Source organism: Triturus cristatus, chromosome 9 (genome assembly GCF_964204655.1).
Source record: "Triturus cristatus chromosome 9, aTriCri1.1, whole genome shotgun sequence".
In the NCBI taxonomy this organism is placed as follows: Eukaryota; Metazoa; Chordata; class Amphibia; order Caudata; family Salamandridae; genus Triturus; species Triturus cristatus.
The window spans coordinates 1,056,628,398-1,056,651,707 of NC_140592.1; positions in this window are offsets into that span (position 1 = coordinate 1,056,628,398).

Below are 23,310 nucleotides of genomic sequence, written 5' to 3' on the forward strand. Positions count from 1 at the left end.
GTCCACCATGATGGCTCCCTGGCCATGCCCCATTAATCCCTTACGTTCGTGATAGTATTGGGTTGTCCTAAATGTCCCAAATGGGCAATAGACATCAACTTTTTCCTAATCCTAACAGGAAGAATAATTACTTCGCCCTTTAATGCAATATCATTTGCCAACGAAAGATCATGCCTGACTTAACAATAAACACACTATTCCTTAAATAAATGCTTCTCTAACAGCCAACAATTAATAATATAAACTTTCAATATTTTCATGGTCTCTTCACCAGAAGTAGCTACCATCCATTCTTCTTTGGATACAACCTGTCCCATAGAAAGTACAACATCTTACGCATGGGCAACTACACACTTCTCATGTGCAATTAATTCATCATCAGAAACCACATTTCCAGCCAATCTAGATAGGCAATCTGTGCCCACATTTTGCATTCCGGGTATGTACACTAGGGTGAAATTATATTCATACAGTTTTGCCAGCAACCTTAGCAATCTAGATGACGCTTTTCCTGCTCCATTCTTAGATAATAATGATATTAATGATTTATGATATGTTCTAAGTTTAAAATGTTTGCCCCATAAATATGTCTTGAAATGTTCAACTGCCCACGCACATCCCAAGGCCACTCCCTCTATAGTGGAATATCTAGTTTCAGTAATAGTTACCGTCTTGAAGCAAAGGCAACGATATTCTCACTATTTCCCTTCAACTGGCTCAGTATAGCTCCCAGACCAGTGACACTTGCATCTACTGTAACAATACTGGTCGCAGTTTGTGAAAATGCAGTTAATGGCTTGCAACCTATGATTGCTTCCTTAACTGCATTAAAGGTCTCTAGATGTTCACTCGTCCATTGAAACTTAACTCCTTTTCGTAATAAAACTCTCAAAGGAATTACAAGGTCTTCAAACTTGCTTACTAACCTCGAATAATATTTGCACAAAGTCTTAAAAATGACTTGAGCTGATCTTTATTCTGAGGTTCTGCCATCTTCCTAATGGAATCAAGTACATTTTTCTTTGGAGCAATACCTGAGCCACTAATTATATGACCTAAATATTTCACCTCTTAAGCAAAAAATGTACACTTATCCAGTATAACAGCCATACCCTTTTCATTTCATCTAGTCAAGACTTTACCCGCCATCTCATGATGCTTGTAAGCCGATTCAGAGTATATCATGATGTCATCCTGGAATGCCACCACCCTATCAATATCTCCAAAAAGACAATGCATCAATTTCTGGAAAACGGATGCAGCAGAGGAGAAACCAAAAGGCATCCTAACATATCTAAATGTACCTTCCGGAGTTATAACTGTTATACTATGCTGCGAGTCCTCCGTCAATGTAATCTGATGGTACACAGCTTTTAAATCTATTGTTGTAAAATATTTAGCTCCATCAAGTTTTGCCAGTAATTCTTCCACTTTAGGTAACGGGAGACACTCAAACCACAATTGGTTTGTTGACAGATCTTAAGTCTACACACATTTTGAGTTCTCCATTCTTCTTTTTGACCAAAACAATAGGTGAAACCCATTCTGAGGCATTCACCAGTTCTATCACACCTTCTTCACATAACTTCTTATTCATATTCATATTCAATAACTCATGGCTGACAGATAATGGCATGTGTCTTAATTTGTGTTTAGCTGGTATTGCATTTTTCTCAAGTTGAATTTTGTGAGAGAATCCTTTTGCCTTCCTAAGTTCCTTCCTAACTACCTCTTTATGTCGGTCTAAGAATTCTTCCAATTCTTTATTTTCATTTGTGTCATTTTGAACGGATAACAATTCTTCTGCCATACAAACTTGAACTTTAGCGTTTGGATTCAATCGAATGTTAAATCTGCCTTGATTTTTCCACCCCAAAACTTGTAACCCATCTACTGCAACATAAACTTTGCCAATGGTCATTTTATGTTTAAATGAAATGTCTGCAATAAAATATCCTAACACGTTAATTTATTTTCCTCCAAAACCAAAAACTCTCACGTCATTAGGTAACAATACATTGCCCTTCCAATTTTTGATAAAAATTAGACTGAAATTATAGTATATCGGGATCCTGAATCCGCCCTTACTTGTAAACTTCTTCTATCGATAACAATAGTACACAAAGGAGGAACATATGTTTCATTATCTACCTCAGAACCTGTCATGGCTTTAGCTGCTACCCCATCATAACTTGTTCCTTCCTTTCCTTGACTATCTTAAAAAGTTGCTGCTCCCTCCTTTTCCTGAATAATATCTTGCTTTCTTAAACACAACACCTTGTTCTCATGCTCATTTCCATCATCCACAACAGTTTCAGAACTTTCCTCTAGGACCACCACTTTGACACATACTACCAAAATGACCAATTCTTTTACATTTGAAACATTCCTTCCCTCTTGCTGGACAATTTTTAAATGGGTATGTATGTGATTTGGACCCACATTGAGTGCACAGAGATTTTTAAGTAGACCCCTTTTGTTTCATAACAACATTAGGTGCATTATACTTTACTGGTTTACTCTTATTAACATTTTGAATTTTAACCGAAATTGCAGCTACACCTTCAGACACACTCTCCACGTTAATAGTTTTAAAAGAGATAATAGATCGTTCAATGCTCTATGCGATTTCTATAGTTTCTTGTAATGTAGGGTTTCAATGTCACAAAAGTTGTTTCTGAATTTCCTTCTTAGCATAACATATTATCAACTGGTCTCTGATGTACGTATCCGCTTATATCCCAAAGTCACAATTAGCAGCTAGTGTTCTTAAAGTTGAAACATAAGCATCTACTGATTCATCAACCAGCTGATGACGTGTATAAAAATGATACCTTTCCAATACAATATGTGTTTGATCTACAAATCTCTTCTTTAACCTGTCTAAAGCTTCTGTAAAATAATCATAATCTCCATCTTTCATACCCTGAGCAGGTGATAAGGGAGTAAGATGTTCAAAAACATCTTCTGCATCTGAGCCCATTAAATTTAATAACAACGCTTTTTTCCTTTTGAGTACTAAAGGTGTTGCCATTAATAGCCAATAAATAGTTATTAAATGAACATAACCATTGTTCCCATTTCATGCTAGGTTCATTTGGCCCCTTAAAAAATGGTGATGGTGGATTCCCACAAACCGTAGCCATTGTATAAATTGCTCAGGAAAACGTTTAACTGTTTACCACTACTACAAACATATAATTTTAGTAGTAACTTTAATAGACTCTCAAATTTAGCTTGTGTAAATAATCAAATTTGCACATTACAAAATGTCCTTAATGCTCTGTTAATTGTGTGCACATCACAGATTTATAGATCCTTTTGTGCCCATAAGGATTTCTTCCTTGTTTTGTTGTTCTTTCCTCCAGCTGACAATACCTTAAATACTGTATTCCGCTTATTGTGTGCGCATTACAGAGACTATTCGCTCCTCTTGTGCGCAACAATAAACTTCATGCTCTGCATTCTAATCATTGTGTGCACATCAGAGGCATTCCACTCCTCTTAGGCACGTAAGATATTTTCCTTGTTGTCTTCTCAGCGCTTCTCACGTTGTTATGCCCGCATATGTCAGAGGACTTGTACTGCTGAACCAATGGCAAGTTGTCGATAACTTCCAGACCAAATTACTTCCTTATTAGTGGTTTGAGAACTGGCCAATGAGCTTCTTCCAACATACATTTAACCAATCACCAACGCGCTGACGTCAATCTCAATCAAGGTTGCCAGATTGGGCTATTTCCCGCACAATTGGGCGACTTTTTTCCCAGTTGTGCGGGAAAAACCCATGCCTGGCGGGGGGCTGCTTTTTGGGCTGGATTTATGTGGTTGTGCGGGAATTAGTGGCCTGGGGCGGGCGCCCACCATCGCCACATGAGATCACATCATCGCACTGAGTGACTGGCATTAAATTGGCTCGCCCAGCCCCCCACCCACCCCCCTACCCAGAGAGAGCAGCAGCACGTCTTCTTTAATAGTAACTAAGTTGATTTGTAACATTGTTGCTGCCTGCACCGGGCCCGGCTGCAGCACCTGCCTGCCACCAAGTCTGCACAGTAGCACAGTGCACACACACTCTACTGTCACCACCTAACATTACCGTTTACCTCTCAGTACTTATTTACTGAAGGAACATAATTAGCTAAGCCAATGTGGGGGTCTCCCAGGGCCGTCATGTTGTAGCGCGCGAAAACGCTAACAATGACGGCCCTGGGAATTATTTTTAGGTCAGCCCCTGCGGTTCCCATATATGCGGGGGCTGAGTGACGAGTGCGCCGTAACGGTGCGTGACCTGACGGAGGCTGGCCTGGGCTGGAGCTCTTACTTTCGGGTCAGCTCGACAACGGTGGACGCCAGAACGCATGGATTCATGATGAGTCGGACTGGAGTCGGACGCAAGTGGTGTCCCTGCTGCTGCCGCCCACTGTGGTCCACTGGTGGTCACCCAGGCCACAGGCGGCGGCGGGTGGGGCTCGCAGGCAGCGCTCTCTGCGCAGCGCAGGCTAGCCAGCCCAGTGAGCCCACCACCAGTCGACAGCACAGCCTGGAGTCACGCAGCACAGCAGCAGGCCGCCCGGCGGTGCCCGCAGTTGCTGAGTCCGGACTTCGACACCCGCCCCGACCTCAGGTGAGTGAGTCAGAGGCTGCATTTTTATTTTAGGAAACTAACAACCATTAACATAGCAAATGGTTCTGGCTTGTTGTAGGTGTAACGTACTTGTTATTATATATATCTGGATGCAATGACAGAAGAGGCAAAATACCAGTCCGGCGATACACAATGCTAAGCACAGATTTTTAGCTTAGTTGTTTTAAGCAACACCATTAATTACATCAGACACGCCCCTTGGAGAGACCCTCAGTTTTTTCATCCCGCTTAAAGCCCTGGAAACACCATGTCACAATCACCTCATGGCCTGGCACTGTGCATCATGCATGACTCATGACTTCTACTTTTTCAGATTGCCTATGTGCAGGTGCATAGTGAACCCTCCCCCACCCCACCCCTTGCTTTAGGAAGACAGCAAGGGCGAAATTCTTGATGGGCCTCTTCTGTCTGCAACTCTGCAGACAAAGGCTCAGTTCATAATTAAAAGGAAAAGGTGGGCGGGTGAGTAGGTGAAGGGATGGGTGGATGGCTGGATGGATTAGTGAAAGGGTGAATGGATGAATGGAAGGGTGAATAGATGGATAATGAGCGAAAGGATGGATGGATGAGCGAAAGGGTGGCTGATCGTTGAGTAAATGGGTGGATGGATGAGTGATAGGGTCAATGGATGGATTCATGAGTAGATGAGTTGAAGTATGGGTGGATCGAAGAAAGGAAGGATGGCTAAGTGAAAGGGTCAATAAAGAGAGAAAGGGAGGATGAATGGATGACTGAAAAGGGGACTGGGTGGTAGGATGAGTAACTGGGTGGATGGATGAGTAAGTGAAAGGATGGGTGAGTGGATAAATGGCTGGATGGAAGAGTGGATGGATGAGTGTACGGATAGATAGGGTGAAAGGGTGGATGAATGGATGAGTGAAAGTGTGGATGGAGGGATGGATGTGTGAAATGATGGATGGAAAGATACGTACGTTTTCAAATGGATGAATGTTTGGATATAGATGGAATTACTTATACACTATTACGCGACCTCCTTTGATGTGTCTGTAAAACGTACCTTTTGTCCCGAAGTTTTGTCCTGAATTTTGACCTCCCGTCCTGAATGGTATTGAATGTTTACACTCGCCGTCCTGAATTTGCACCCATGCCAGTTGGTCACCCTATTTATAGGAAGTGATGAATATTGATAAATGCCAGGAAGTTGACGTAGGTAAAGGGAGTGTTTTAACACCCAAACCAAAACTGACCACATCGGTTGTTCGTAGGCCAGCCCAGCTTCAAAAACGGTCGTGCAGGGGCCACCCAACCTCGCACGCACCTGCTGGCAGCACCACGTGCGTCTGTTTACCACTGTCCTGGCATGGATCTGACACTCCGTGCTTCACCACGTTGCTGATGCCAAGGCCCAAGGCGCGCACTGACACACACTGTTTGCCGCTCGATCTGGAGCTGATTTCAGGGGGGGGCTGAATCTTTAAGCAATAGGCAGAGTGGACCTGAGGGGCTCTTAGAAGTCGCAGTGAGAACTGGTCTTAAACATTAATAGCATTAAGGCAGGTGCCCAGTTAACACCCTCCCACCATCTGTATATTGAATAGAATTTATATTTGTCGTTAAAATTGTTTCTGATGACAATTTGTGCATAATTGGAGACTTGCTAATTTGGGCTGGTTTTTGGGCTGGAACTGGTCTGATTGGGCTTATTTTGGGCTTATATTTGAGCAGCTTTGGGCTTGGGACGGGTCTAAAAATCTGGCAACACTGATCTCAATCAGACTGTTTACTCTGATAGTTCGGTGAGACATGCGACCAAGCACGAGTTTCAATCCCTCGGTGAAGATGCGTGACAAAGCACGAGCTTCAATAGTCAACAAACATGCGTAAGTCGCACTATGGATCAATTCAGAAGATAAATACCTTACATTCACTAGCCGGTTTACAAGATGCCTTAGAGTTCTCCTTTACCTCACCGCAAGAGTTGTAAACCGCACACTGCTACTCACAACAGTGTAAAGCAGGTCGCTGATAGTTCGGTGAGACATGCGACCAAGCACGAGTTTCAATCCCTCGGTGAAGATGCGTGACAAAGCACGAGCTTCAATAGTCCACAAACATGCGTAAGTCGCACTATGGATCAATTCAGAAGATAAATACCTTACATTCACTAGCCGGTTTACAAGATGCCTTAGAGTTCTCCTTTACCTCACCGCAAGAGTTGTAAACCGCACACTGCTACTCACAACAGTGTAAAGCAGGTCGCTGAAGCAGGCAATGTACAATCGTCATTTGTGGATCCTCCCTTCAGTTCAGATTCCATCCTCGTCGCGAAATGTAGTAGTAAAAACGCTCCACAAGTTACAATTGTGAGGAAGCTTTATTGGAGCATCCACTAAAGTCTCAACTCCAGCAGCAACTGCCTTTACACACATTTGGAATTAAGAACCCAACTTCCATCTCAACACATGACATAACAAAAGCTAGCTGCTAAGTGCATTACAGTACATTACAGTGCACCCAAACTGTGAAGAACTAGGAATTCTTCACATCTAACATTCTTCTACATTACTACACTAGTCCTCCCAAAATAGATCACAGAAACTATGTTCTAGCTGGAGTACCTGCTTCCAAACTAGGTCCCGTCAAATGAGTCAGGCTGCTTCCATCCTAGCTCCCGTCAAATGAGTCAGGCTGCAGCCAGACCCATCTCTGGCAGCAAAAGATTAACCACAAAACTATTTTAATAACCTCCTAGAACTTCACTAGCTTCTCATTGAAGTCACAATCAATTTCAAAATCGCATTCATCATCTCAGTAAACTAGACTATTTACTCTCATCAAAAGATCCAGCCACCACAAAATCTTGCAAAGCTCACTGGGGCTCATGCTTGAATCCAAATGTTTCCAGACAAGGGGAGCAGCTATCTTCTCCAGGGCAGCCACCTGGGTTTGCAACCTCTTGCCTTTAAACATCAGACTTTCTGAATCTCTTCTAAACTTCAGAAAAACTGAAAATGCTCATATTTGACTTAACCTGAACTAAATATGTTACATTAACTACTTCTATTACCAGGAGAATTCCCATTTACTCCTTTGCTCCTTAAAGAATCTTTCCTGTTGCCTTTCTTCTCACACTCTCCCCTCCCTTATCTGCCTATTCCCTCTTCCTCAGCATTCCATAATCCTTTCTTTGTATTTTTCCTCTCCTTCCTCTTCTCTCTTCGTTAACTGCACTTTTCTTACCACCTCCCACTCTTTACTTGTTTCCTTCTCTCTAGCACAATTCTACTTCTCACCTCACATGATCCAATTTCAGCTCTTTTACGTGTTTACCTCGTTTCAACTTCTACTTGAGTTGGTATTGCACCGTGTTTCTTTTTAGCTAGTTAGCCATTTTATGTCTGACTGCATTCTTTGTTGACTGAGGTCTTACTTCACTCAGTTTCAAATGCAGGGTGCTTACTAGTATGAGTGTGCTTTATAAGAACGTATAAATATATACAAAAAACCATGTTCAAAGCCAAGCACTGAACTATCAAGCCCGATGGAAAGAAGAAATGAGAAAACTCCTTTGGCAAAACCAACTATACACATTATACTCCACAAACATTTTCTAAGCCTGAACTCACTTACCTTTCAAGCTAACACAAACCATTTCAAAACATAACATTGAATGCATTATCTACTAACCATGAACAAACACCAGCAAAACACATACTATTAAATTCTAATTTGTAGAATTTAATAGATGATCTTTCCCAATATGGATGTACAGAACACAAAGATAGAGAATACGCTGCCATAAAAATGGTGGCTGGCACCATACATATGCAAGATAACACTAAAGAAATATTTTTTTTTAAAAACCTCTTCAATGTAATAAGGAAGTCTCCTTCTACTGTGCCCAATATTTACACACGTGTTGCGCTTCCTTGAAAAGTACCAAATAATTATCTTACATTTTCTTTTTTGTATTCTAACCCAATCCAAGATCAAACTATTGGCTGTGCCAAAGCCTTTTAATGAGATGCATATGGATGCTTGGTCATTTGTAGTAGGGTTTCTGTTCAAGAAATCTAATCCAAGATGGCTGCTGATGCATCATGATGCATGAAGGCTATTTGTATTTACCTTTCTAACATGGCAATCAAAAAAAGTGTGAACAAAAAATAAACCACAAAAAACTGAAACAAGCAGCCGGGTGGCAATTTTCAGCAGCTGGACCCCTGTAACAAATGAAAACAAAAAAAGGAAAATAAATAAAATAAGAAAACACACAGAAGCCAGACAGGGAGTGTGAGAAGTTGGCCTGATATGTAGTGCTCACTATTCTAGTGATCACTGTGTATCATTCCAAACGACCCTTATTGATGATTGGTTGTAAGTCAACCTTTTAGACCAGCTATCCTAGTAGCGTGGATACGAGCAGTCTTTAGGCTAAACTCTAGAGGGCGTGTTAAGCCAGCTGTTTACCATCACATATACCCCTTGAACACCAAGTGAAAGGACACCACACAAGTTGTTATGAAAATAAAAGGATATTTATTTATAACAAGACTACCCTGGCTCTTTATGAGTCAGGGAGCTAAGCACACTACAAAACTCTTAGGAAAATACTTCAGTTGCACAATTTACACAAATGCCCGAGGGGCACGAGAAACCATCTACACTAACAGTGAAATGCGAATGGTTAGAGTCTGGAGGTACTGATTCCGGAGTGATCCGATCAGTGGGACTAAACGAAAAAGGAACTGGACACTTGTAGAGCGAACCTGCGATGGAGCACCGAGATGCTCGAGTTACCTAGCCCGGAGGCTGCGGCTGCGTGAAGTTCGGCAAGATGTCGGGAGTCCTCGTGTAGTCTCAGGAGCCTGAAAGAAGAAGTTGCTGGCAGGCGACCAGTGACGATGTTCGGAGCGATCCAAGCCTGGATCGGTGATGACGGAAACCTGAAAGCAGAGGGGACTCAGTTCTCAACCGCTAGCCAGCGATCGTGTGGGTACCAGGAGGGTACCGGCTGAAGTCACCTCGACCAGGTGAGTGGGTGACGTCGGACTCGGCTGTTCCTCGGACCAGGAGGCGCGGCGGCGACCAGGATGGAGGGCGAGCTGTCCCACGAAGGTGTCTCCTGTCGATGATGCGGGGCCCAGGCAGGGGCAGCGGATCTTGGCAGTGGCAACCCAAGCGGGGGAGTCAAGATGGCGTCGGGAGTGGACCAGGAGGGTCCGTGGTACTCCTCTGTTGAAACAATCGTGGTGCGTCGTGAAGAGGGCCACAAGCCGGTCGGCAAGTGGTCGAACAACGCGGTGAACAACAAGGAGCGGAAGGGCCCCCACGCAGATCTCGGGGATGCTGGGGAGGCAGACTTCGATGCTGGAGCTGCTCAGGGTTAGGGCTTCTCAAACCCTAGGTGCACTCACTCGAGGGTCCCTCGGTGGGCGTGCTAGATAAGCGTCGTGCAGGTTCTGAAGATAGCCGGTCCCGCAGGTCTCGTCACACCTACGACTCTCAGCTGGGCTGATGAGGTAGGTAAAAGGTCAGAGATGGCAGGGACTCGGGTCTCGTCGAGCTGGGCAGTCTTGATCCGTAGGAGAGACTTACAGCAAACCGCAAGCGCTTAGATGGTGCCTGCTGGTGCAGGGTGGCTACTCCTTAGCCACAAGGGAGAGTCTTCAGAAATAGTCAAGAGTTCCTTTCGTGGAAAGTAGTTCGTGATTCGGAGTTATCCGATTATCTGATTATCCAATTTGGGAAGGGGACTCGCTCCTACCTTTATTCTAAGAAAAGGGGCTGGCCCGTGACTAGGTTCTACCTATGGGTGGAGCCAGGAGGGGGGTGGTTACACCCCTGTCCTTTGTCCGGCTTCGCGCCAGCTCAGGGGCTGGAGTGCCCCCGAAACTGGTTTGAGCCGGGCTATGCACAGTGAGCACCGGGGTGCCACTGGCAATCACCTTCCTTTCAGCCCTGCCTACCTGGGATACACAAACCCTGTCTGGGATGGTGCTAACACCGCCCTCGACAGGAAACCCTTTGTCCAAGCTCCCTTTGCTGGAAGGTCCCCCAGCAGCAGGAGGTCAGACTTGTGTCTGGTGGCAGCATCCATTTTGTGATGCTGAGGCTTGAGTCAACTTTAACCGGGGTTCAAGGTTACTTCCATGTCGTGTCCCTCTAAAAGGGGGGAATGCTAACCCCGTCGCCGGGGCTGGCGAGGGGTTCGTATTCCCATTCGTATGACACCTTACTCGACATGTATAGGTGAGGTGAGGCCAAAGTTAGCAATTGCATTAAAAGTAGTTGGCCCGCGTCACCATGGAACGGCTATTAGGACTTGGTTCCGCAAGCCGTCGACGGGCTCAGCTCGCGCCAGAGCACCGTCCCACATGATTCCCTGCACTCTGCCTTCAGGATTGATAAGGCCTGCTATAGGAGTGACTGATAGGAATCCATGTGTCCATTTTTAGGGTTTAGGTTGTGGTAAATAATTTAATTACCGGGACTTAATTTGATACAGAAACATAATAAAATAGCTCAGTAAATAAGAGGCAGAATCCGTGGTATTAGAGGTTCGGAATGGGCTTTATTCCAATGGTCGATTATAATCGGTTGCTCCAAGTTCCATCACCACGAAGGTTCAGGAAGTGAAGTACATACATTATTGATAATTATTCACTTTTATACAATAGGCATTACAGTGAAGCCAATGCAAGAGGCGTAACAATTGATAGCAAAGATAACATTTCACATGCGTAACTGAAGGAGGCGTAATTGGGTGTAACAAGGAAAACGTCATTGGTTATGATGTCACATATGGGTGGACCTATGAAATAATTTCGCAATGTCAGCAGAAATACTTGGCAGAGATGCGCGCGCAGCAGTATGACGTGTAATTGACGTGCAACTAGGGGGTGAAGGGGACTTGACATTTAACTCTACATGTGGCGACAGAAGTCTGGAGGGTCAAGTCAACCTAATCCTAAATCATATCTAACATCCTATGTTTAAAGAACTATGTTATCCAAAAGAGAGGTCTTCTTAGAGTAGAATCTTATTCTATACTGACTATACTGACTGTTAGTGCGTGTACAAGCGTCTAAGTGTCTACACTAGATGCGAGGGTAGAAATCTTCCATAGTAATAGGGCTATGAATTACTTGCATAAAGACAGAGAAGCCGGGCCTTTGCTCGGTAGCTGGCAGAATGTTTACTTAAACTACTAGACAGGAATGCATCGGGCAGGGAACGGAGCAGATAATTTCGAAGGTGAAATACAGTTTCTTGGCAGGCAACAGGCTGATGTCAGGCTTCGTGAGCCGCGCAGGGAATGAGACAAAGTTCATGGTCACAGATGCAGGCTCAGACTGGAGCTTCAGAGGCAGAAAGCAAGAAAAACTTGATGACAGAATCAGGGCCTACTTGCCTGGACTGTAAAATGGCATAAGTGAACCATATAAAGCCGGTGGCCTTTCATACTTAGGAATGGAATATCCGGCCTATTCATGGCGGATCTGAAAGAGGACATGTTGACGGTGGACGCACATGGGTTTGCGTCTTCATAACTGAAACTGGAGGGAGCATACATGTACTCGTGATTCATACATGAAACCGTTGGGGTCCAAGATAGGGGACATAACTGATCAGAAAAATCCATATTTCCACATTCCCTCCTTGTCCCCTACTTGCCCGTCAAGAGATATCAATCTTCATCAATCCATTGATCTGTTCATATAGCATCATTTGTTCTTCTTTTTTCTTCTGGGACGAATGAGATCTTGGTGCTGGAATACACGATGTGGCACACAGACCACATATCGCTGGTCCACATTGTAGGCATAGACAGCAACTGAATAGTATGAGAAAGCCAATACCTAGGAAGGATAGGACCTTCCATCCAAAGGTAGATAATACATTCCAAAACCAACCGGACCAAGTCCAGGTGCCTGGATTCTGGTGTATCTGGCTTACAATCTTATGAAGGCGAGTTATGGCTTTATATACAGATGGCGAATTTTCTGGTATGAAAATGCAACAACTTGATCCGATGACCCTACAAGCTCCGCCCCTATCGGCCAGGATGACGTCAAGGACAAGACGATTTTGAAGCACAACAATCCGCATAGCAGACTGCTCTTCTGTTAAATTGCCTAAGGCGGAAATAGTTTCGTTCAAAACTGCTTCAAGGGTTCTGGTTAATCTACGTATCAGCTTACTATTAGTAACTGTACCTATATAGGGAAAGAGACCTTTCTTGAAATCTGTGTATTTTTCCCATGCTGTTTCAGTGTAATCGACTATCGGGAGATCTCTCCTTACTCTATTATATACTAAATGAGTATTTTTGTGATAATCAGGAGGAGCTAGGAAAACAGGTGGCAAAAGAAATCCAATGTAGCAGGTACCATCCCAATCTAGAGGCAAACGTACATATGCCGTCTGACCACATATAAAATAGGAATGGCGGGAAGCTCTAAATGTAGACTTGCCTTGATCACTAAATTCTACTACAGTGGTGCATCTACTATGGCCCATATGTATGGAACCATTCTTTCTTACACATAATTCACCTTTTACTGGAAATATTGACATAGCGGGCAAAATTGGAGTAGCTTCGGATTCGACATTTAGGATCATAAGATTAAGCGTAATATTACCTAATCCATACACTTCATTTTCTAGATCAGTTCCTGTTCTCTGGGGAAATCCCTCCTTGTTAGGATAGCAGACCTTAAGTAAAACTAAATTCAAATTTCCCCATACCCAGTTGTCTTGATAAACTGCAGAATTTGAATCTAAGGAATTAATTAAACTAAACCATGCTCCACAGGAGCCGTTGTGTGTGAACGGGTATGGAAAAAGAGGTAGAATTCCTTTATAGTTCTGATAGGGAGGGAGTCGGCCACATATCCAACAATTTGTAGCATTGCTAACCTGATGGGAATGATGTAACATACTAATAAACGTGTTATTGCGCAGCGCAAATCTATAAGACAACTCAAGCGGAGGTAATTCACTAAAAGAATGTTCAGCAGTAACATTATAAACGTGTCTAAAAATAGGGTAATATATATGCAACAATATACTTGCAGTAATTATTAAAAGACTTAAGGAAAACAAAATTAATAACGTCACTGTACAATGACTACGCAGTGATTTACAGTACGCCTGTCGTTTCAACATTTTTCGGGTGCATTCTCTATTCAGGTCCAAGGGATACATGTCAGAGACAATTCAACCGCTTCACCTCGGAGAGGACTTAAACAATCAAATTGCTTGACTGATTGGACCTGAGTTTTAGTTTATAAAGTTCGGGATTACTCTTTTCAACAAAAGGAAGTTTTGAGTCAATGGGTGAAGACACACGAGGTGTGGTATTCACATCCGCTGGTAGTCCATGAAATTTCTTGATATGACTTGAATGAATCCAGCCTTTCCTGCCCTCGATCTTCACGGCTGTCCTTGTGGTGAGCAAGACCAATTTCGGTGACTTCCACCTAGGATCCAGCTGAGTCTTTCGATCAAAGTTCCTCACTAAAACGAGATCCCCCGGAATTACGTCATGGGGTTTCACCTCAGTGTTGTCAGGAAAAGCTGCAGCTACCTGTGAACGACAAGATTGTAGTGCAGACATCAAGGAAGCCAAGTAATCTGTCAGCATATTACAGTCAACATCAGTTATTTTGCGTGGTATAGGCGTCCCCCACATATTTGGTGGTCTGCCGAAGATCACTTCATATGGGGATAGCCCTGTTCGAGAGTGTGCTACCATTCTTGTGTAAAAGAGTGCAACTGGTAAGGCTACTACCCAGTCGACACCTTTCTGTCTGCATATTTTGGACAATCTAATTTTCAGGGTCTGATTATGTCTTTCTACGAGACCTGCTGCTTCGGGGTGTCGGACACAGTGGAATTTCCACTGATAGCCTAACAAAAGTGAAACGTGTTTCATTAATTCGGATGAGAACGGCTGGCCGTTATCTGAGTGAACAACACGTGGTAAACCGTATCGTGGGAAGAATTCTCGAACCAACTGTTTGGCAGTAGTCGGGGCCGTGTAATCTGAAACCGGGTATGCCTCCGTCCAACGGGAAAGAGCACAGACAACTACGAGAACATATTTGAATCCTCGACATCGTTCCATCTGGATATAATCTATCTGGAGGACTTCAAAAGGGTGATCAGGAGGCTGAAATCCACCCTGTTCCACGGGAACGCTTTTTCCTGGGTTGAACTGACAACAGATCATACAGGTACGAACTTTTTGTTTGGCTGCTGCTCGTAAATGTTTATTGAACCAAATGTGTTGAATGCTGTCTAGCATAGCTTTTTCTCCTAGATGTGCTGGACTATGTACAGTGTTAATTATAACCTGGACCATTGAATCAGGAAGGAACCACACAGACTTTTCCTTCATCAACCATCCTTGATCCGTTTGGATCCCTCCTAATTCAGTCCATTTCTTTATTTCGTCTGGTGTAGCATGTGTCTGTATATCAATTACGTCAAGAGTAGGATCTTTAACCGTCATACAATGTGTTGGCGTCGGGACTATTGTCTTTGTCATGTCGGATGTTTGAGTTTGAGCAGTCTGTTTAGCTGTTCTGTCAGCTAAATCATTGCCTTGAGAAATGATATCAGTAACTTTCGTATGAGCTTTACATTTCATAATTGATATTGCAGTGGGTAGATGTATTGCGTCTTATAAGGCATGAATGAGGGGTCCGTGCTGAATGTGGGCACCGTGAGAAGTTAAATAACCTCTCTCTCGCCACAGCACGCCGAAGTCATGTACAACTCCGAATGCATAACGTGAATCAGTGTATATGTTGACTTTTTTATTTGTGGCTTGAATACAGGCTTGTGTCAGAGCGACGAGCTCGGCTGCTTGAGCGGACAAGGTATTTATGCAATTTGTTTCAATGATTTCAGTGTCTGTTGTGACTGCGTAAGCGGCCACTAGTTCTCCTGTACCTTTTCTCATACATGAACCATCTACATACAACGTCAGGTCTGGGTCTGACAATGGGACATCGGTTAAGTCTTGTCTGGGTTTCGTCGTGATTGTAATAACTTCAATACAGTCATGGGCTAGTGGGTCTGTTCCGATTACAGGTAAAAGTGTGGCAGGATTCAATGTGTTACAACGTCTGATTTCTATATGTGGCTGAAACAATGTTAGTTCATACCCTGTAAGTCGTGCTATAGTCAAGTGTTGTGTTTGCGTTCGATTCACAAGAACCTCTACTGCATGTGGTACTTGAACTGTCAATGGATGTCCTAACACTATAGCATCGCTTTGTCTGATTGCTAAAGCTGTCGCTGCCACTGATTTTAGGCACGCAGGCAGAGCCTGAGCTACGGGATCTAATGTACTAGAAAAATAAGCACATGGTTTGTGTGCTCCTGCTTGTTCCTGTGTGAGTACTGACAAGGCAGTGCCTTCGCGTTCTGTAACAAAGAGTGTAAACTGTTTACTGTAACATGGTGTTGCTAAAACAGGTGCTTGACATAAGGCTGTCTTTAAGCTTTCAAAAGCTTGTGTATGTTCCTGAGTCCAAGGGAGAACAGTCGATGTGGCTGCCTCCTGTGTTGTCAACTGAATGAGTGGTTTTGCTAGAAATGCATACTGAGGGATCCACTGTCTACAATATGAAGTGAGGCCTATGAAAGCCCGTACCTCCTTTTGTGTCTTGGGTATTGGCATGTTAGCTATTAACTGAATGCGGTCGGGTGTAAGCTGCCTTCCCTCCTTGGACAGTGAGTGTCCAAGATAAACAACTCGCTGGACACAGAATTGCAGCTTAGAAGGGGACACCTTGTGCCCCTTTTCGGCTAGAAATTGTAAAACTGTCAGTGATGCTTTCTCACATTCGGGTTCGCTTCTAGCGGTGATCAGCAGATCATCGACATATTGAAGCAGGGCAGTGTTGACTGGCATGTGGATACTGTCGAGTTCTCGTTTCAGTGCTTGGCTATAGATGCTGGTGCTTTCTGTAAATCCTTGAGGTGCGCGTGAGAATTTGAAGCTACGTCCATTTAAACTAAATCCGAACAAATATTGGCTTTCCGGATCTATTGGGACGCTGAAAAAGGCATTTTTGAGATCAATTACAGTAAAGAATGTTGCTTCGGAATCAATAGCTGTCAGTAATGACGAGATATCTGGGACCACAGGAAATTGTGGCACAATGCATTTGTTCAATTCGCGCAAATCAATAACCAATCGATATACTGGCGGGGCCTTCGGATCTGTTCGTTTTAGAATCGGAATTATCGGTGAATTACATACATTGGAGTCTGTTTCTACAACCACTCCTTGGGCAATGAGCTCGCCAATGATTTGTAGTAAAGCCACTACAGCATCTGGTGGTAACTTGTATTGCCGCATTCGTGGTAGTACCACTCCTGCCTTTAGTGTAACTCGATATGGTGTAATATTCATGCAACCAACATCAGTAGGGCCTTGTGCCCATAGATGTGTAGGTAAAGTCTGCAGTCGGGGATCCATGTCCCGAGACACATAGTGACCTTTGAAATCCCGTAAAAACAATCTTACTCCTTCCGGAGAACAACATATTATAGCTCCTAGAGCTTTCAGTGTTTTTATACCTAACAAGTTTTCTGGACATGATTTAGTAAGCAATAAATCTGTAGTTCGGGTCAAAGGTCCTATCGTAAGTGGAAGAGGCTGTGATACTTCATTAACAATAGGTTTTCCTGAAAAACCAAGGGAAATATTCTGTGAGCCTGAGAGGGGTGCCCCTGGAACTTCACTACGTTTTATGGTTGTTCGACTTGCCCCTGTATCTAGTAAAAATTTTCTATCTTGACCTAATAATTCACTATGTACATAAGGTCCTTCTTGGTCTACAGGGACCTCGATAAGGGGTAAGTCAACTTCCCTCTCTAGGCTGTTTCATGCATATCGTTGATAATCGGGATAGTCATACTGTGCGGTCTGGTACAGCTGTCGTGTCGTGGTTTGTGTGGCAGCAACAGGCAGCGCAGGTGCAGCTGGCACAAACTGTATAGACTGTTGTGGAGCTGGCATGGACTGTGCATGCTGCAAGGCTCCTTGTTCATTCTGATCCTGTCTAAGTGGCCGTGGTCTTTCTTTTGTAATACCTGTGGCGATATTACGCTTCAGGACTGGACAATCGTGTACATAATGACCTGGTTGTTTACAATAGTTGCATGTCCCTTTTACAGGTCCTGCTGAATCACCGGAATGTGTCGTACCCTTTTTATGTCCTTCAGCTGGAACTGTCTGGGAGACTAGCATTTTCATTTTCGTGTCTTTCATGCGTCTTTGTTCATGATCTTGTTCCTCTCTAATTCTATTGTGATGATACTGTAACATTTGTAACATTTGTGATGGGGTATTACCTTGCCAGGTACTCTCGAATTTTAATACTCTATTCTTCACTTGGGGCAAGGAATTTTCGACTAATTTTGTCACAAACAGATGTGGGTATGATTCGCTACTTGCTTTTATGCCACTATTTATACCAAAACATTTTTCAAATCGTGCATAGAAATCACTAGTGTCTTCATCTTGCTTTTGTTTACAGGCTGAAATTGCACCCCAGTCTTCCTTTTTCGTGGTTAATAAACGTGGCAGTACCTGTACTAGTAAACCTGGTAGTGCTTTAGTTTTGTCCCCAAGCCCTGAACCTGGACCTCGGGCCTTTTCTTCATTTTCTAATGCTGTCCAGTCTATCTTTTGGTCTCCCACCTCCCACTCTTTTTCCTTGAGTTTTTCATAAATGCCAGCAGGCATTAATACCTTTAATATCGTCATAATGTCGGGATAGGTATACTCTCCCATGAGTAACATGTCTTTAATTTCTCGGTGGAAACCCGCTGGGTCTTTGTCATGACTGGGTACCACTTTCTTCATTTCTAACAATTCTATTTTCGATATGGGCGTATATACAAATACACGTTTAAACTCATTGTCCTCGCCCTTTATTGGGTGTACTTCTCGTAAAGGATTCTGTCTGTCCATGTAATACATCGGTCTTTCCTTAATGGGCAGTGAGACATGTTCTGGACATACGAAAAGAATGTACTGCTTTCTTGATTCTAGTATTTCTTTAATTAGCTTAGTACCTGAACCTCTCCATCTATTCGTGAGTAATTCAGTCAATATATCAGGTAAGGGACCAGGATCTGAATGTTGGCTTTTATATAGTATAAGAAGTTGTTGAATCATATAAATCCCAGCTAAACGCTGTTCATCTGGGGTGAGATTCAAAAATGTGTGTGCTACTGTATCATCATCATACTTTCCGGGACTGTCAACCCAATGAACGGCTGACCTGGCTAATTCTTGTTCATCCATAGAATCGAGAAAATGATAACCCCTTCGTTCTCGCAATAATTTGTCAGCGGCTTGGAACGAATGCTCGGGGGACCTTATATTTATTATAGGTGTTTGAAAATTCCTGTTATTTTCTAGACATATCGGACGTATCGGGTCAGTAAGACATCTAGTACTATTACAAGATCTTCCTCTACCTACATAGGCTATGGTTTCTGACTGTCCTGTGGGCAGTCCTGATCCTTCCTCCTCCTCATTTTGTTCAAACTGGTCTACCGCTAATCTCTCTTCGTGTAGGCGTTCTATTTCTTTACGGATCTTTCGGCACATGGCTATTATACAGTTTTGCTTATCATGTCTCCCTTCTGATATATTCTGGCTCCATCTGGTAAGAATTTGCATTGCTTCCGGGTCTACCCCCGGTCGGTCTTGATTTCTGATCACACAATTTATAAGGAAACGTAACAGTTCCCCCTGTATCTCCACTTTCTGGTATTCCATAGCTCTGTTAATACATTCTGAATCTCGCCCTGTTTGGACAAAATGATATATATTATCTAGGTGCGCAGTCATTCCTGGTAACTTCCCTAAATACACCGCGGCTCGTCTGATACGTAATGATGCCAGGGTCATTTCGTCCTCTTTTCCGGGCACAGGGTCATATCTACAATCTATAAGAAGTTCCTTAAGCGTACGGGCATTTATGAGTTTGGGGGTACGTGAATGTGCAGATTCTTGAAAGGTAAGTTTATTTATTCTGGGTGGCGTAGAAAAAATGTTGGTAGCACCTCCCGTAGCCCCATCTGGGGTATCGGGCGTGAAAGGATTCGTTGAACGCGATACAGCAACTATAGGTGTGGGCACAGCTATAGAAGTAGCTGTAGGAACAGATGTAGAACCAGATGTGCTTGCCGGAACTTGTGTCGGAATTTGTTGCTGTAGAGATACAGATACTGGATCTCGGTGTTGAACCTCCCTGGCAGGCGGTCTATGTGGGGCGGGGTTAGCATACTCGGGAGCTGCGTCATCTAAATATGAGGAAAGAAAAACATCTTCTGCGGTTCTAGGATGCCCCTTGGGATGTACCTTTATTGGAAATAATGGGGGTGGCAAGTCTTTTGGTATCCCCGCAGTAGCCTTAGGTAATCCCTCGGCCAGAAGGGGATACATACCCTTCATAAGGGCATGTCTTTGTCTGTCTACTTGTTCTGATTTCACTCGTGCACCTTCTTCAATTAATAGATTTTCTCGGACTTCATTTGAATTCTCTTTACTCTTCTCTTCCTGTCTACGTGCTTTTTCTGTACGTCTATACGATTCTTTACGCCATAATTCAATGGCGTCTTTCTGTGATTGTCTAGCTTTCTTTTTCCATAATTCTTCCTCTACTTTCACGATGCACTCTGCATCCCAGGTCCCAGCCGCGGGCCACCTCTGACTTTCTGGTAATTCCTTAGTGTAGTCTACCCATAAATCAAGAAATAATATAGCGTCTAAGCCGTGTTTATGATACATGAAGTACCCTGGAGTGTCCCTAGGAGGAATAGGAACAGCTTCTTCGAGTACCCCTTTTCTAGTTGTGATCTGTCTTAATTTCGAAAAGAGCGGCATATTGAGAACTGATCTGATACTTGATCTTGAACAAACTTAATACAGTAAACACAATAATGAACAGTCATTCATACCACAATATGCAGAACGTATTAACACATTTAACATTTAACATTTAAGTGAGCACAATGATGATACGATCTAAGGAAACTTAATTACTGAACATAATACTCGGCATTAACTGAATTATTCTGAATTTATATACTAGATATACTAGATATACTGCTAAACAGTACCGATACACTGCTAGAACAGTGCAGACCGGATTTGTGTACCCAAACCCGTCTGGACCGGCACAACTTATGTGCACGCCAGAACGCCTCCCCAGTAATGGTACTCACCGGGTAGCTCGGAACGGAAGGCCTCGGAACGGAACTGAACTGAACTTGAACCGGACTGGACTCGACTCGAACACTTCGGAAACTGGACTCGACTTCGGAAACTGGTGGGCCTCTGTATACCTCGGATCTTGCTCTCTCAGCTAGGCTCTGGTCGGGATACTTCGCACTTCTCACCGCCTCGTCTGGGTGTTGATCGCAGCCTCAGTCGCCCCCGCTTGACCGGAGGGAGATACAGGAAATCCTGCTGGTACGCGTTGTTGTCCGTCCAGCTGTGGCAGGAGACCGGGCCTGCAACGCACCACCGGCGCGTGAGATGAGAAAGTGTCCCTGTTCGGGCGCCAATTATGTGGTAAATAATTTAATTACCGGGACTTAATTTGATACAGAAACATAATAAAATAGCTCAGTAAATAAGAGGCAGAATCCGTGGTATTAGAGGTTCGGAATGGGCTTTATTCCAATGGTCGATTATAATCGGTTGCTCCAAGTTCCATCACCACGAAGGTTCAGGAAGTGAAGTACATACATTATTGATAATTATTCACTTTTATACAATAGGCATTACAGTGAAGCCAATGCAAGAGGCGTAACAATTGATAGCAAAGATAACATTTCACATGCGTAACTGAAGGAGGCGTAATTGGGTGTAACAAGGAAAACGTCATTGGTTATGATGTCACATATGGGTGGACCTATGAAATAATTTCGCAATGTCAGCAGAAATACTTGGCAGAGATGCGCGCGCAGCAGTATGACGTGTAATTGACGTGCAACTAGGGGGTGAAGGGGACTTGACATTTAACTCTACATGTGGCGACAGAAGTCTGGAGGGTCAAGTCAACCTAATCCTAAATCATATCTAACATCCTATGTTTAAAGAACTATGTTATCCAAAAGAGAGGTCTTCTTAGAGTAGAATCTTATTCTATACTGACTCTACTGACTGTTAGTGCGTGTACAAGCGTCTAAGTGTCTACACTAGATGCGAGGGTAGAAATCTTCCATAGTAATAGGGCTATGAATTACTTGCATAAAGACAGAGAAGCCGGGCCTTTGCTCGGTAGCTGGCAGAATGTTTACTTAAACTACTAGACAGGAATGCATCAGGCAGGGAACGGAGCAGATAATTTCGAAGGTGAAATACAGTTTCTTGGCAGGCAACAGGCTGATGTCAGGCTTCGTGAGCCGCGCAGGGAATGAGACAAAGTTCATGGTCACAGATGCAGGCTCAGACTGGAGCTTCAGAGGCAGAAAGCAAGAAAAACTTGATGACAGAATCAGGGCCTACTTGCCTGGACTGTAAAATGGCATAAGTGAACCATATAAAGCCGGTGGCCTTTCATACTTAGGAATGGAATATCCGGCCTATTCATGGCGGATCTGAAAGAGGACATGTTGACGGTGGACGCACATGGGTTTGCGTCTTCATAACTGGAACTGGAGGGAGCATACATGTACTCGTGATTCATACATGAAACCGTTGGGGTCCAAGATAGGGGACATAACTGATCAGAAAAATCCATATTTCCACAAGGTGTAGGAATACTACACCTACAGCAACGGGTGATTACACCACGTGGCCCCAGCTGTCGTGCAGCCAGTTGTGTCAGATTTGGGCGGCCATTCCAGGGGTGGCATAATACATGCTTCAGCCCCTGGTAGGCCCTGGGTACACCGATGCCCTGGATACCTGTGGTATGCTGAGACAGGGACTGACAAGGCGGCCCAGTTCCAATTAGTGGATGCACCTAATGTACATGTGATAATTTCGAGAGAGAACAGCTAGGCTGTGGGTCTGATTGGCAGGCCCACAGCCGGGGAAAGTCGTAAACCAATGAAGCAAAAGCAAAAAATCTGGGTGATCATAGGATTGCAGACCCTACTCTCCTACATGACCCCCCCCCCCAAACTTTGGGACAATAAGCTAACCTTGACCAGGTGAGTCTTCTTGCTCTAAGTGGAAATACCTGGAGAGCCCATCTGCATTGCCATGATCAGTGCCAGGTCTATGCTCCACTGTGAAGTCCATCCCCTGTAGGGAAATGGACCACCTAAGTAGTTTGGGGTTTTCACCCTTCATTTGATTTAGCCACAAGAGGGGCTTATGGTCGGTCTGAATCTTGAAGTGAGTGCCAAACAAGTATGGCCTCAACTTCTTCAGGGCCCAAACCACAGCAAAGGCCTCCCTCTCGATAGCTGACCAATTCTTCTCTCTGGGGGTCAGCCTCCTGCTAATAAAAGCTATGGGCTGGTCATGACCATCAAAATTCAGTTGCGATAGAACAGCTCCCACACCCAGCTCCGAAGCGTCTGTTTGGACAATGAATAGTTTGGAGTAGTCTGGACTCTTTAGGATAGGTGCTGTGCACATGGCCTGCTTTAGGTTATCGAATGCCTTCTGACAGCTTGCTGTCCACTGAACTTTTTTTGGCATC